At 43.6% G+C, this 14,482-nt stretch overlaps 1 long non-coding RNA gene across 1 annotated transcript; it reads left to right on the top strand.

The window, feature by feature from the left end:
* The first annotated feature begins 536 nt into the window (after window positions 1-536).
* On the top strand, window positions 537-3,808 carry LOC123067101 (uncharacterized). The gene is made up of 4 exons (XR_006431519.1): window positions 537-1,057; window positions 1,904-2,055; window positions 2,521-2,612; window positions 3,562-3,808. It is a non-coding gene; the product is annotated as an uncharacterized lncRNA (long non-coding RNA).
* The last annotated feature ends 10,674 nt before the right edge of the window (window positions 3,809-14,482 follow it).

Genomic DNA, 14,482 nt, shown 5'->3' with positions numbered 1-14,482 from the left:
GGTCGAACAGCCCCCCCGGACGGTGTCGCGGACAGCCCTCCGGGAGGACCTTCGAAACTCGAACGGTCACTCGGACAGCCCTTCGGGAGGACCTTCAAAACTCGGATGATCACACGGATAGCCCTTCGGGAGGCACTCACGAACACTATAAGAAATCTATTAATACATGACGGATTTCTGATGACGTTCCCAGAAGTCGTCATAGTCGATGACGATTTTTCGTATCCGTCATGAAAATCGTCATGGACCAGCGGGATGTGAGTGCCCCCTCAAAAAGATAGCCCTTTTACGATGAACATCGATGAACTGTCACAGAATTTGTCATCGATCGACTTGCTGGGCCTACCACCCGGACCGTCACCGATGGCTGGTGCTGATGTGTCGTGTGTAGATTCGACCCATATGTCACATCGGTAATTAAAAATGAAAGGAAGAGGCGCTAGAAATTTCAAAAGCGCGCGTGGACATCCAAAGTTTTAAGTCGCCGACGCGGCCGGTGGGAAAATTTTCAAGCCATCCTATTTAACCCACAATCCAGACCCATCTAACCTTAATCCCCATTCTCTCCTCCCCTCAGCCGCCACGACTGCCCGCTACTGATTCTGGCGATTCTGGCGGCTATCCCCGGCGATGAGCACACCACGGAGCTCCCCTCGCTCGGGTCCATCCTCCCCTCCGGCAAGATTTTCCCCTCTCAGCCTCTACCGCTCGCCCAAAACACACACCCGATCTAGGGTTTCGGCCTCCGGCATAGCCTTCGTCGTCAGCGCATCTCCGGCGTCCTCTGGCGGCTCTTCTCAATCGTCTGCAGCGCCCCCACGCGCGCTCTCGCCTCCTGATGGTCCACCTCGAGCAGGACGGCGCGGAGGAACTCCTCCCACAGATCCACGGACGCGGCGCACCCTGCAGCCGTCGGTCCGGGATGAGGCACCGCAGCTTGTCTTGGTTGACGATGGTTGCGGCAAATACCAGTGCTGCTCCTCATCCTCAAATTCCTAGGACGAGCGCCAGTACAGCATAAGCATGCCCCGCCCCTGAACAATGGCCATGGCGCTAGGTAAGGTTATGCCGTTGTGCCTATATTGCCCGGAGTAAACATTTGATGGGACAAATTGCTTGTGCTGGATATGGTCAGTCTGTAGCTTGGTAATCTCGGTTTTAATTTTGGGGAAAATTGTTGCTTGTGCTATCAAATATACACTTTAATCTGTTATTGGATATGCCAAATATTATCAAAACCAGTTTCTGTATTTGTTTGTACACATGGACAAAATGCTCTTTTAACAAACAGTACGACTGACTGCTGACTCACTTGGAGCCACAAATTCATACTGCCAGCATACTTGATTGAGGATGCAATTCTTCCTTTCCATTTTTTAAGAACCGAATGTAATTGCTGAAAAGTACTGTTGCTATACTGCTAGTGCACAACACCAGGATTTTATATTACATTTTTATTATGATACCGGTACCAATGTAATGGCTGCAATAACAGACAAGTGCTTGCTAGTTGTACTTGTACAAACAAATGATCCCCAGATCCACGAGGCTTGCCAACTGACTGGCACCAACTTTGCACCCTCATAGGTATCTAGTACTTGTGCTGCTTTTTATTGACCGGTGTTAGTTGCTATGAAGTAGCTGACTGTAGCCAACGTTGGATGCTTAGCCTCTAGTTATAAGGATTACCTGTTGCTGCTTTTGCTACCTCTTATGTTCCCTGAATGAATGGTTATGCTGCTATCTAGCATTTGGCTTCTGTTTCTCGACTTCTTGGACAACGTTGTTCTCCCTCTTGAGAATCATCAAATTTTGGAAAGGCTGCTTGTGTTGTCAAATATGAACTATTTATGAGGGTCGATTTCTGTGCTACTAATGTCTACTGCCTTCTCCACCCTTCCAGCGGTGTACAGGACGTCCTCCTCAAAGCGTCCATCCCCGACGAGCTCCCTTTGCTGGAGGTGGAGCAGCAAGTCCAGCGCCCGCTTGTCTCCTGTGTCCTATCGCGCGTGGACAAGCTCACCAATGGCTGCTTCTTCCTTCCCTCCTAACGTGGTGAGCTTATCCCCTCTCCCCACATTACCCCCAAATCTGGATGACACTTGCAATCTGAATACAAATCATGTTTTGCTTCAGTTTAGAGGTGGAGTCAGTTTCTGAGATGAACGTCTGAGCTTGATTAGTTGTGATGGTTTTGTGGGTCTGATTCTCTTGCACTATTACCCATAACTTAATTAGGGCAAGCTAATGCTAATCCAGATAATACTCCCTCCGTTCGAAAATACTTGTCATCAAAATGGATAAAAAGGGATGTATCTAGAACTAAAAAACGTCTAGATACATCTTTTTTTATTCATTTTGATGACAAGTATTTCCGGACGGAGGGAGTATGATGTTACGCAGACAGGGGCTCTCCTCTCGTGATTTTTATTTCCTTTGATGTGATCCTGAAGAAAAAGAACGCATCTATGCGTAGTAAAAATTCAGTACGATTTTGTTAAAGCCTTGGATGTATAATAGGCCAAAGCAAGGAGTGTGCTGGATTGAGCAGTGTAATGGAATTGTAACTCCAAGCTGTTGTGGCATGTCATCTGCCTTCAACCCAATATTATGTGAGCATTGCCTTGTTCCACACAGTCCTCTTAATTTGCACCGATTTGATTCAACTTTGTGTGTATAGAAAATATACCTTGCTGTTTTGCTGGACTGTTTTTGTTTCAAATTTGCTAGACTAAATATGTGCACAAATATCAATGTTAGACTTGCCCAGATTGTTTTATGATAACTGGATACCAATAGATTATGATCTTGAGCTGTTAGTTATTTGATAAAGATCGGTCCAATCACATTTGTAACATACTTCGAGCACTAGCAGCTCACAGCAGGTAACCAGGCTGCATTCTTGGCCTTAGTTACTTGCAGAATATGTGGTGCAATGATCTTAGTTATGACATTGTGAGATGTTATACAAGATTAGCTACATCAGCTGTGAGTATTGCTGCATTTGCGATAAATTGGCTCTGTCATGTAAAATAATACACCCTATTATTGTAACTTTCAATAGAATGGAAATCATATAAGAATTACAAAAAGTGTTGTCAATTCAGATTGCTCTAATGACAACGTTTCTCCTAATTCAATATGTGGATATGAATAAGCATACTGATTTATCAGTAAAAAGAGCTGGCAATGCTCCTAAAATGTATTTGTCCCTGTTGGCAACGCACGGGCAATTACCTAGTTAAGATGAAAAAGGGTTTGTTTCCTTTCTGTTTCGATGTTTGCCTTTATTACAAGAATAAAAAGTATTGCTTATGTTATTTATTTCTTACAGTGGGTACGAAAGTGCCTCCTCTTAACTTACTTTTTCATACTTTTTCAGAGTTTCACATACCTTATATTTTGCAGCACCTGAGAGACTGCATCGTAGGAAATTCAGAATGTTTTCATAGCGTGATTTAGATTTAGTGTAGTGATAGCCTGGAACTTCATGTCAAATAAGCAGTGGAGTATACTACCAACTCCATTTTATATTGTGACATATTTCTCATCATGTGGCAGATATTTGTTTATTGGTGCATCTTCAACAACGAAGACATGTGTTCTCAAGACTGGTGTGGATGGGTGGATCTAACGACTAGGAATGCGGGATGACCTGTGGTTGATGTCCGACGAGCGTTGGGCCTTGCTTGATGGGGGCGTTGCTGATTGTAGAGTAGCATAGTGTTCTTCAATATATGCTTGTAAAATAAATATTGTTTTGGTCGTTTTTTTTGCTCATGTACATGTATTTTTTAGTGTGTTTACATATTTTTGTTTTTTCAATGACATGAGCATATATATTTTCTGTCAAATTATTATTTTCTTAAATTTCCATGGACAAGAGAAACGACATGTGGGCTTGTCCTGGATTGAAATTAATGGGCTGTACCTAAATGGACCTAAATTCTAATAATTGGGTTAGTTACTATATGGGCAAACACTCTTGGACCGAGCTGAAGTTTAGTGGGCCGACAAAAGTGGTGGGCTGATTACTACATGGGCTGCCACATCAGATCCATGTCAGATTATGACGTGGTAGATAAGTTAACGCCGTCATGTGCAAGTCAGTTAACTGCCATCCATGACGGCTAAGAACCGTCATGGGTCATGACGGTTTAGGATGGTCCGTCATGGAGCGTGCAGTGGTCAAATTATGACGCGATATACATGACGGATTTGAGTTCCGTCACGTATTCCTATGCATGACAGTTTTGTGCAGGTCGGTGACGGATTGGGACTGTCACGTATTGACAGATTTCTTGTAGTGGAACTAAGACCGAAACTACGATCTCTCTACAGAGTTGCACACATACGGTGTCATCTATCTGGCAGGGCTTCACCGTCCAGAACTAGTTCCTGCCGGAACCCAGATAGCCTTACGGCTCTACGAAACTCTTTTCGTGGGAGGGAGAGAAGAAGCCAGATAATGCATGGCATGTGTATGAGATCAAGGGATGAGTGTGGAGGGCTGCCCCTCCACCTCTATTTATAGGAAATCCCAAGGGGTAGGGTAGTTTAACACAAAAACCTAAAATGCACATGAATGAAGTCCTTCCTCAAGGGCATAAGAGTGAAAACCAAGGAACAAGAGGGGCTCCAAGGTGGAGCCCCAAGTGTGGCCGGCCACACCCCTTGGAGGGCACCCTTGAGGGCCTCCCAATCCATCCATGTCATCCCTAGATCATTTGGAAAGATCCCCTTTAGATATATTCCCAAAAAGCAACCAATCAGTGCATTTCACTATTCACGACGACATTTTTCAGCGTCCGTTCGAATTGAAAATATTTATGTGGGCTTAGAACATTTCTAGTACCCACCAAAATTATTTTCAACGCGTTCCGAAACAATTTCGGTTTAGTGATTTTCATCTGCGAAAAGCATCTGAAGTGGTTCTGGCAGCTCCGGAGAATATCCGGTTATTATCCCGGAAAATTCCAGAAAGCTTCTAGAATGATTCTGGCACCCTCCAAGAATTATCAGGCATGTGCCGAAACCAATTTGACTTAATGGTATCCCCTGAAACAATTTTTTAGTTTCATCGAAAATCATCCGATGCCCTCTCTCTACGGAACCTTTTTCGTTGTCCGAAACTTTTCCGGTGTCCGAAACTTTTTCGATGATTTTCTCTCAGACTCCTTTCTAGTATTCAGCAGATAGATGACCCTTAAGCGTGTGACCCTATAGGTTCGGTGAAGTATAGACATGACCCGGAACCCCTTCCGATCAATGATCAACATCGAAGCCGTGGACACCCATATTGACCCCTATACCCACACGAATGAATATTCGAGTGAACCTCCAGTTGCAGTGTGCTATTCCTATTGCTTCGCGACATGTTACAAATACCCGAGGTGAGACATGTTGGCATTCCCGTGGATCAACAACTTGTCCACTATGCTAGTTACCTCGTTACCGGTATTGTTCTCTTTTCTCGTTACCGTGTTCCGGCATCCCCGTCATCAAATCAAAAAGTGTCTAGCCAGACGATGATGGATACCGTAACACTGAGAGGGCCCAGAGATATCTCTCCATCGTCGGAGGAGCAAATCCCAATGTTGAGCTATCAAGTTACTTGACATACTTTTCCATGAACCCGTAAGCCGCCGTAATAGCCACCCATTTACGGATAACGTTTAACAAACCCCAAAGTTCATGAAGCAAGCATGAAGAAACTCGATACTCTCATGGCCTAAGGAATCATGCAAACATTAACCATCTCTGTGTTATTTACCATTAACTTGTGACGAATGAATATCATAGCATAACATCAATGCGGGTCGATTCAACACAAATGTTCTCTTAACATTGTGCCCTCAAACTTGCTGGCATAGACATGCCCATGATTGGGAAAACATAATCATCATGCAACACTTGAGCTAGTCTTAAAGGCATGACTAGGAATACATTTTACCGTTTATTATTCCACACGTGCACATGGGGTTTCCCCAGAGCCTTTATGGATATACGGGCTCAGGAACTACATCAGTTATAGCATGGAACATAAACATAATTATGAACTTGGAGATAAATAATAGCATTTATTATTGCCTCTAGGGCATATCTCCTACAGACTCCCACTTGCACTAGAGTCAATAATCTAGTTTAATGCTAATGCACCTCACACCTATGGCACATCGGTGTAAATATGCTTCGCTTGTGGTACCACTGAAGGGGAACGCAGCAGAAAACAAAAAATTTCCAACCTACGCACCAGCCCAGGACCACTATGGAGACTGCATACATGGTTTGATCTTTTTTGTTACCGACTCGTAGTGCAGCGGGAAGTAGAGTCGATGACGAACGGCGGTGCAGATCCCCGCAGCTAGGACTTACAACCTCCCAACCGCAAGGATGTATACCCTCATCAGCTCCTCAGACAGCCCTTCGGGAGGCGGTCGAACAGCCCCCCCCCCCCCGGACGGTGTCGCGGACGGCCCTTCGGGAGGACCTTCGAAACTCGAACGGTCACTCGGACAGCCCTTCGGGAGGACCTTCAAAACTCGGATGGTCACACGGACAGCCCTTCAGGAGGCACTCACGAACTAAGACCGAAACTACGATCTCTCTACAGAGTTGCACACATACGGTGTCATCTATCTGGCAGGGCTTCACCGTCCAGAACTAGTTCCTGCCGGAACCCAGATAGCCTTACGGCTCTACGAAACTCTTTTCGTGGGAGGGAGAGAAGAAGCCAGATAATGCATGGCATGTGTATGAGATCAAGGGATGAGTGTGGAGGGCTGCCCCTCCACCTCTATTTATAGGAAATCCCAAGGGGTAGGGTAGTTTAACACAAAAACCTAAAATGCACATGAATGAAGTCCTTCCTCAAGGGCATAAGAGTGAAAACCAAGGAACAAGAGGGGCTCCAAGGTGGAGCCCCAAGTGTGGCCGGCCACACCCCTTGGAGGGCACCCTTGAGGGCCTCCCAATCCATCCATGTCATCCCTAGATCATTTGGAAAGATCCCCTTTAGATATATTCCCAAAAAGCAACCAATCAGTGCATTTCACTATTCACGACGACATTTTTCAGCGTCCGTTCGAATTGAAAATATTTATGTGGGCTTAGAACATTTCTAGTACCCACCAAAATTATTTTCAACGCGTTCCGAAACAATTTCGGTTTAGTGATTTTCATCTGCGAAAAGCATCTGAAGTGGTTCTGGCAGCTCCGGAGAATATCCGGTTATTATCCCGGAAAATTCCAGAAAGCTTCTAGAATGATTCTGGCACCCTCCAAGAATTATCAGGCATGTGCCGAAACCAATTTGACTTAATGGTATCCCCTGAAACAATTTTTTAGTTTCATCGAAAATCATCCGATGACCTCTCTCTACGGAACCTTTTTCGTTGTCCGAAACTTTTCCGGTGTCCGAAACTTTTGCGGTGATTTTCTCTCAGACTCCTTTCTAGTATTCAGCAGATAGATGACCCTTAAGCGTGTGACCCTATAGGTTCGGTGAAGTATAGACATGACCCGGAACCCCTTCCGATCAATGATCAACATCGAAGCCGTGGACACCCATATTGACCCCTATACCCACACGAATGAATATTCGAGTGAACCTCCAGTTGCAGTGTGCTATTCCTATTGCTTCGCGACATGTTACAAATACCCGAGGTGAGACATGTTGGCATTCCCGTGGATCAACAACTTGTCCACTATGCTAGTTACCTCGTTACCGGTATTGTTCTCTTTTCTCGTTACCGTGTTCCGGCATCCCCGTCATCAAATCAAAAAGTGTCTAGCCAGACGATGATGGATACCGTAACACTGAGAGGGCCCAGAGATATCTCTCCATCGTCGGAGGAGCAAATCCCAATGTTGAGCTATCAAGTTACTTGACATACTTTTCCATGAACCCGTAAGCCGCCGTAATAGCCACCCATTTACGGATAACGTTTAACAAACCCCAAAGTTCATGAAGCAAGCATGAAGAAACTCGATACTCTCATGGCCTAAGGAATCATGCAAACATTAACCATCTCTGTGTTATTTACCATTAACTTGTGACGAATGAATATCATAGCATAACATCAATGCGGGTCGATTCAACACAAATGTTCTCTTAACATTGTGCCCTCAAACTTGCTGGCATAGACATGCCCATGATTGGGAAAACATAATCATCATGCAACACTTGAGCTAGTCTTAAAGGCATGACTAGGAATACATTTTACCGTTTATTATTCCACACGTGCACATGGGGTTTCCCCAGAGCCTTTATGGATATACGGGCTCAGGAACTACATCAGTTATAGCATGGAACATAAACATAATTATGAACTTGGAGATAAATAATAGCATTTATTATTGCCTCTAGGGCATATCTCCTACAGACTCCCACTTGCACTAGAGTCAATAATCTAGTTTAATGCTAATGCACTTCACACCTATGGCACATCGGTGTAAATATGCTTCGCTTGTGGTACCACTGAAGGGGAACGCAGCAGAAAACAAAAAATTTCCAACCTACGCACCAGCCCAGGACCACTATGGAGACTGCATACATGGTTTGATCTTTTTTGTTACCGACTCGTAGTGCAGCGGGAAGTAGAGTCGATGACGAACGCCGGTGTAGATCCCCGCAGCTAGGATTTACAACCTCCCAACCGCAAGGATGTATACCCTCATCAGCTCCTCAGACAGCCCTTCGGGAGGCGGTCGAACAGCCCCCCCCCCCCTGAACGGTGTCGCGGACAGCCCTTCGGGAGGACCGTCGAAACTCGAACGGTCACTCGGACAGCCCTTCGGGAGGACCTTCAAAACTCGGACGGTCACACGGACAGCCCTTCGGGAGGCACTCACGAACTAAGACCGAAACTACGATCATCCCTTGCTCTCATACACATGCCATGCATTACCTGGATTCTTCTCTCCCTCCCACAAAAAGAGTTTCGTAGAGCCGTAAGGCTGTCTGGGTTCCGGCAGGAACTTGTTCTGGACGACGAAGCCCTGCCGAATAGATGACACCGTATGTATGCAACTCTGTAGAGAGATCAAACTCTCCAACGCCCACACACCAGCCCCATCCTATGTGCTACATCAATTCCACCTTTTCGTGTCAAGATTCATGCAAAAGACAATCAACGACAATCCAGGCGTGTGGGCGAGTTGGAGAACGCCCACACGTGTGGGCGTTAGTGTTTCCGAAAGCAAAGCGCCCATTGAATACTATGAGAAGGGAAGTTTACCATATCTTATTAATAAAGGTTCCGGGGGTGTACAATGAGTGGCCTGAGTGTCAGGCGCAAGTGAATGGGTTCTCGGGCGCCAGCCATAAAGGCTTCAAAAGCAGACAAGAAGGAGAAGCTAGTTACTTGAGGTCCACGCTAGCACGAGAGAGGACTCGTAACCGCCACCTCATGTACTTCATAGTTCCGCTCTCACTCATAGTGATAGCTCCTCTCGCGTATACCTTTGTTTAGATGGATGACGTTGTAGTTGCAAGTATTCGAGACTAGCATGTATCGCTATTTTCAAGATGATGACAAGATACCACTTTGTGTTGGATGATGATTATGATGAGACTATTTGTATGTATATGCTATGATTACATTTATGGTCTCGAACCTATTCAAATACAAAACAAATATGCAGAAAAAAAACAAAACTACTAAAATTAGCAGTAGCGAGTGGAGAAAAGTTAGCAGCAGCGCGACAGTAGCAGTAGCGAGCTCCCGGGAAGAACGCTGCTGCTACACTTGTATATCAGTAGCGCGGGTGCGCATGCGCTGCTGCTACAGGTTAGCTGTAGCGGCTTATTAGTAGCGCCGTGTCCCGCGCTACTGATATACCTAGAACCCGCGCTGCTGCTAGGCTTTTCCCTACTAGTGCTACCTCACCGAGTGTTCGGCACACGGGTTATTTTATTACTCACTTTTCATAAATTACTAATTATGCAACGATTTTTTTAATTTATTATTATTACTACTATCTCCGGCTTGCAGATTTTCTGTGCACAGGTAAATGATCTGGGTTGGGCAGCACTGTCACCTCGGCGTACCGACGTACCATGCCACCTCGGCTGGACCGGAGGCTTCATCATCCTTTCACTAACCCACGCTGGGGACTTCAGTGTCATACTGTCGGCCTGCCCCGCCTCGGTCGGACTGGGGATTCCACCTAGTCACATTGGCCATGCTATGTCGCCACTTCGGAGTGCCGAGCTCTTCGCTCTGCCACCTCAAGACCGGCTTGGGGGCTAGGACCTTGTCCCGCATCAAGCTAGGACCGCGTCATCAACACCGAGCACATTAACCAGCTAAGTCACTTTAATGCTCAAAGACTTTCAATTTTAAATTTTGTTCGGTTCGACCAAGCATTATACTTTTTTGGCAAAAAGTTGTTTGTGAAAAAAGACTTCCTTGTCAAAACGTTGTTTGTGACACACAAATTCAAATACTCCGTTTACTTGGGGGCTTCCTTTATGAAGCCTTTCCTCTTGTATATGATTATACTTGTATGTGTTTGTTCCTTGTTCGTGTATTACGCTACAATATGCACCATGTTGACTTTAAGTGTTCCGCAAGCTGGGTTGCCTTGCTCCTGTGTTTACCCCTACGTTCCCGATTCTTCGGCTAGGGAGTAAATGGAGCACCTCTGCGATTGTCACGATCGGGTCATCCGAGCTCGGACCTCAGACTGGGTGAAGCCGAAAGCTAGGTCTCTTATTGTTTTCAATCATGGTCGGCACACAATGGAACTCATGAGTACAAAAAATGTATTGCACAAGTCTCATAGTAACAATGAGCAACCAAAGAAAGGTATCGGTGGGGGTACTATTTTCTTTGAAGATGCTTCTTACACTTCGTCAGTAATATAGTATAAGTTCCTTGAGCGCGCTTTGTCTGTTACAGCCTTATGGCCTGATTGCCTGGTTATCGGAAACACCGTGGAAATTCTTGACAGGTGGAGTACATAACACTTTTCGGCCCTTGACCGAAGAGGAGAAACCGACGGTCGGTTAAGACGCGTTTAAAGTTCGAGTGAACACAGATATTATATAAATACTTCGGTACATACAATCATTATACATAAAATTCTTTTATCCAAGTCATTTGGGGGCTCTAGAATTTATTTGAGCGGTTTTATAGTAAATGTGTTTTTTTTGCTTAGTCGTTGCAAAAGTCTTTTTCTACCAATCGTTTCTCGACTCGAGTGTGTGGTCAATCGCCAAACGGCCTAATTTCTCTCTAAAGCCGCTCGGGTTTAGTTCACTAAACTGGCCTAACGGGAAGTACTCCGCCTTTGGGATGGGAGGTTGAAGCCGTAGGCTGACCCGCTTGAAGTCTTGAGATCGGATGTGTCATGTTAAAACACAACAGACGCACAAATGTTTTTAAGACCAATTTCAGATTGGAACAAAAACCTTGATTTAGTTCGGACTTAAAGTTTTTACTGACATAAAAGTTCATACATAAATCTGAAATTTGAAAAACTTAACAATATTTGGTAGAGACCTTGAATACCTTTATTAGTGATGATCATGGTGCAGCTGAGGTCATAAGATGAGTCAATACATGATGTCTAGGCAGTAGAGGATGATGTATCAAAGGTGATTTTGCCAATAATTTAGCAACGCGGGATTGGCGGATGGTATAAATCTAAGTAGCTTCATTATGAGGTGGTAACGTCCACTTAGATTTATAACACTAAGGTAGTTGATTAGTAGTATCCTCACGAGGGTCATGAATACATACTTAAGAATGGTCTGGAATTCAGTATGCATGCCTTGCCATTGCCAACGATAAGTGGCATGGAAATTTCTCATGAAACTATTTAAAAGGATAAACCCTACATGATTTGGAGTAAAATCCATAAAGTCAAGATTATCACTTAATTAAATCTAATATTTGTAATGTTAATCAAAAATTGAAATGAAATATTATTACCATCATAAGAACTGACTACAAAAGTATTTTAAAAACAATTCTAGGGAGACACATCCATGTTTTCTCGGTGGGAATAGGGATGACCGAAATAGCATAAATGTTAGAAAGAAAGAGAGAGAACTAAATGGCAGTAGAAACCTCACGTAACCCTAGCCGCGTGAATGCGCGGGTCACTCTGCTAGTTGACATAAAAACAAGATCAGAAAACTTCTTAATGTGTTCTTAGTAATAAAATAAGAATGGTTGGGGAATACATTAACCAGGTTCCTCATGGTGTTGGGCATGTCATATCCATCGCAATCCTAAATGCAAGCACAGATGCAAAGGCACTGTCTCGGCGCTTGGCATTGAGAAGAACAACATTCAACCTCAAATTGGAGATCTCGGGCACTGCCAAGGCGTAGCCTTGCTCCAAATAGGCGTTGTTTACCTGCTCGGTGAATGTTCTATTGAAGGTTTGAAGCTGAGACTCCTCTATTTTCGAGTCAATGTCAAAGAAGTCAGAGATGTGTTTTTTCACTATTATTGAGAAAAAGCACAATGCTTTCTTCTTGGTGAATGAGAGGACAAAATATCTGCAAAAAAATGTATTACCATGTAGTATTATTATTGAGTTTATTATCCTTAAAATAATGGACCACTTAGGAATTTCTGCAATACTTTCTTTTTTTATTGTTGGCTCTCCTAATCTTTGTCATAATCTCTTGCTGAACTTCTTTGCCTATCTACACTCAAAAAGAGTTTTCTATCACACAACCAAATCTATGTTTCTTGCAACCAAAGCTATGTTTCTTGCAGAAAACTTACCAACTGTTGTGGTGGGATAACGATTCTATAAGATTTGTCGATTTTTTTTCTTTTTATCATCATACTTGAGGTATTCGACGAAAGGATTGATCTTTTTTAGGGCACTCTTAGCATCATCTAAGCACCTATTAAGCTCAGCCCCCTAAGGGTAAACCAGCCCACTTCAAACATCACAGTATCATTGCTTCATCACCAATTAAAAACATTATATGAGTTTACGGATAAACTAAAAGTCAAAAGTTTAGTGAATAAATTAATAAATGTACCATTCCCCTTTGATGATTTTCCAGATCTTGTCAGACTGTTCAGTAGACAATAATCTATCATGTTCAAAAATAATGCCAAGAATCCTACGCTTCCTAGGCATAACAAGCCTTTACCAAGCAATTTTGTTGGTGTCTTTGCTGATGTATCATGTGTTTTATTGTGCGAGGGTTAACATTCTCCTCAGCCTTTTCGTTGCCCCTCTTCTAAGGTATCGCAGTTTAGACGAGGATTTTTATTGTCCTCGACATCCAATTTATTTTGCTCACTGCCTAAAATGTCATCCTCTTGGGAAACACCGTCATTGTTCTGATGGTCATCATAATTTCAACATCTACGGAATTGGCTGAACTGTCATCAACACGAGCCTCTGGACGGACTAAAACAACATACGAATTAATAATTGGAAGAGTGTCTCAAATTAGAAATAGGTGGGATCCCAACCTGATGCATTGTTCTGATGCTCATCCATAATCTTCCCTTTGGCGGAGTCGGCTGATGGATCCATAATTTCCTCAACCTCATTTGCATTAGGGTCAACTCCAACTTCATTGACTTTATCTTTTTGGTTGCTTACATGATCGTAGAGGTACATAGAAAGCTTTTAACGAAAATCGTACACCTTATCCTGCATTTTTAGGCATAAGTCATTGTTCTAGAATTTGAATAGAAAAAAAATGAAAATCACCAGGCTCAATCTTTACCTTGGTGATGTCACATATATCCATCTGCTCGAAGCCCTTGATATAAAGCACAACATGGAATCCGCAATCACGGCTGCAATAATTACAATGATCATTTAGTGATCACCCAATAACAAAACATAGTCTCTGTTTATACCTAAAATTATTTGGTGATAATTAAATGATCATTGCAATTATTCCAGCCGTGATTGCACATTTCACATTCTGCTTTATATCAAGGGCTTCGAGTAGATAGATATATATGACATCACCAAGGTGAAGATTGAGCCTAGTGCTTTTCAAATTTTTTCTATCCAAATTCTAGAAAAATGACTTATGCCTAAAAAATGCAGGATAAGGTGTACGATTTTTGTTAGAAGCTTTTTATGTACCTCTACAATCATGTAAGCAACCAAAAAGACATAGTCGATGAAGTTGCAGTTGACCCTAATGCAGATGAGGTTCAGGAAATTATGGATCCATCAGCCAACTCAGCTGAAGGGGAAATTATGGATGAGCATTAAAACAATGCAACAGGTTGGGATCCCACCTACTGCCAAATTGAGACAGTCTTGCAATTATTAACTCATGTTTTGGTTTGGTCCCTCCAGAGGCTCATACTGATGGCAGTTCAGCCAACTCCATCGATACGGATATTATGGATGTCCATCAGAAAAAATGACGGTGTTAAGAGGATGGCACTTTAGCCAGTGAGCAAACTAACCTGGATGTCAAGGACAATGAAGATCCTCCTGTGAACTGCGATACCTTAGAAGTGCAAGAAGGCAA

This window comes from Triticum aestivum, chromosome 3B (assembly GCF_018294505.1).
Source record: "Triticum aestivum cultivar Chinese Spring chromosome 3B, IWGSC CS RefSeq v2.1, whole genome shotgun sequence".
Classification (NCBI taxonomy): Eukaryota; Viridiplantae; Streptophyta; class Magnoliopsida; order Poales; family Poaceae; genus Triticum; species Triticum aestivum.
Note: the sequence above shows the minus strand (reverse complement) of the source record. Positions and strands in the feature narration are given on the sequence as shown.